This window comes from Centruroides sculpturatus, unplaced genomic scaffold (genome assembly GCF_000671375.1).
Source record: "Centruroides sculpturatus isolate CEXI.00-Female unplaced genomic scaffold, Cexi_2.0 scaffold538, whole genome shotgun sequence".
Lineage (NCBI taxonomy): Eukaryota > Metazoa > Arthropoda > Arachnida > Scorpiones > Buthidae > Centruroides > Centruroides sculpturatus.
In genome coordinates, this window is record NW_019384775.1 from 243,819 (window position 1) to 246,092 (window position 2,274).

The window sequence follows — 2,274 nt, forward strand, 5'->3', positions numbered from 1 at the left end:
CCGCAAATTATTCTTATAATAGCAAACAGTACAAATTGGTATGAAATAATATAAAAGTTATTAAACGATACAAATGATTTGTAAAAAAATAATTCGAAGTTTTTATATTGTAAAAGTGTTGATAACAGTATAAACTTTCCTACAGATTTTACTATTTATAGTTATATCGTTTGAAAAATGTAGTGTGCTCTTTACAGTATGTGAAGTTATCCTGATCGATATTCACACAGCCTGATAATGATAAATGAATCGATATTACATTGTACAATTGGTGATTAGAATAAATTTTAATATTATTAGTAAGTTATATGTCATAAGAAGATTAAGACGTGAAGACAGCGTATGGCAAAGGGAAGTCACGACGTGTTCATCACAGATTCCAGTGATATTGTTTGTGTGGGTAAACCTTGGTACGAACCTTTATCGAACAAATGGAGAAAGCGCGATTTGCAAACGTTTTCAAGAAAATCGAAGTTAAAAATCCCTAGCGATTTATGAGTAGATATATTTTACGGAATTTTTCTCTTTTTCATATTAAAAAAATGTGCATTTTCTTTTTGTTTTCGGGATTGTTTAAAATAAATTTAAAGTTTTTTTTTTTAAAACTGGAATGAATAAGTATTTTTTACTTTAAGATTTTATAATTTTTACATTATAACTTCATTTTTACTATCCTCTTGTTTTATTAGCTAAAAAAGGGAATATGGTTATGATATAAACAATAATAAACCAGAGAAGATACCAGAGAAGCAACCAGAGAAGCATTGAAAGATGATAGTTCATTGTTACATATAAAACAATTCAATGTGATATTGGTAGCTAGTTATAATTTATTTGTTGAAAATGTCGAATTGTTCATAATATAATTACAGTAATTTGAAAACGTTTGAGAAGCACTCTCTCTTTTTGCCGAATAAAGACTCGTAACAATCTTATCCACGCAAACAATATTATTGTTAACCATGACCACCACGTCATGACCTCCCCATAGGAATTAAATTNCGAATGTACAAATCAGTTATTTTAATTGGAGCCGATTATCTTGATGAGAATAAAGTTAATAAGCAACACGATACGAGAAAAATACTAAAACAAATTGAGCAAAGAAATTGATGAAAGAAAGTTTTTTTCTAGTTTTTAAGCAAAGATACAATTACTTATTATATCTGAAGGGATTGCATTTTTATCCTTAATCATGGAGATAATAATTTTGTTTTGTGGTAAAATTTTGGAATAAATTTATATCTAATAACTAAATGAAAATTTGTAATTAAAAAAAAATATATTAGATTGTGATAAAATTCAATATGCGTATTTTTATTTTTTGTAAAGAAAAATATTGCCAGTGGCTAAATCCCATTAGTCGTTTTCATGTACATAAATTTACAGAAAATTGATGGGTTAAATTTTTTTGTAAATACGTTATTCTATTAAAGATAAATATTTTTTCCAAATTATCTTGAGTTGTTATTATTATTTTTTTAAATATAAATTGATATAAATTAAATATTTCTAACTATTCTCGCATTTCGTTTAATGAAATTATATATTTTTATAAGAAAACATATTTAAAATATTTTAACACTGAAATATAAATAGCCTTAAATGCTTGTTGGTCAGTTTAAAAAATTTTATTCACACACATATATATATATATATATAACACTTCCCTTTCTTATTGTAGTTTAGAATTTATAACAGTAATTAATTATAATTTGTGTACTGTTTAAAAACTCTCTTTCCCTAAAATTATACGATAATTATAGGATTAGGCAACGCAATATAAGGGCGATTTCTCTCGAAAGTATTTTTATGGGAAACTGGCCCCTATTTAAGTATTAGACACATGAAGAAAACACGGAAAACTCCACGTGACCAATCCATTGGTGAGGCACGAACCAACCACCACTGTTCTGTGGCTTTGTCCACTCGGGTTCTGATGAGCACTATGTTAATTAAATTCATTTATATAAAATCTTTATACATGCAGTTTTGTTTTACTAGAAAACAATTCGATGTCTGACAGATAATTCAGAGAATTCTCGATTATTATTCTTTCTAGCGAGAACTTAAAATTTTACTGCTTATATAATTGGATAGGTAAGAAAATTTTTTTTCCTTTATTAAGCAACATGGAAGTCTTACTAAATTTAATTTCAATGTAATATGTTTACTTTAATTCTTATGTGCAACTTTCAATCAGAATCGAATTTGTTGTCAGCCTTTAGTAATTCTGTTAGCTCGACTTTTGGCTGAGGTTTTTCCACCACTTTT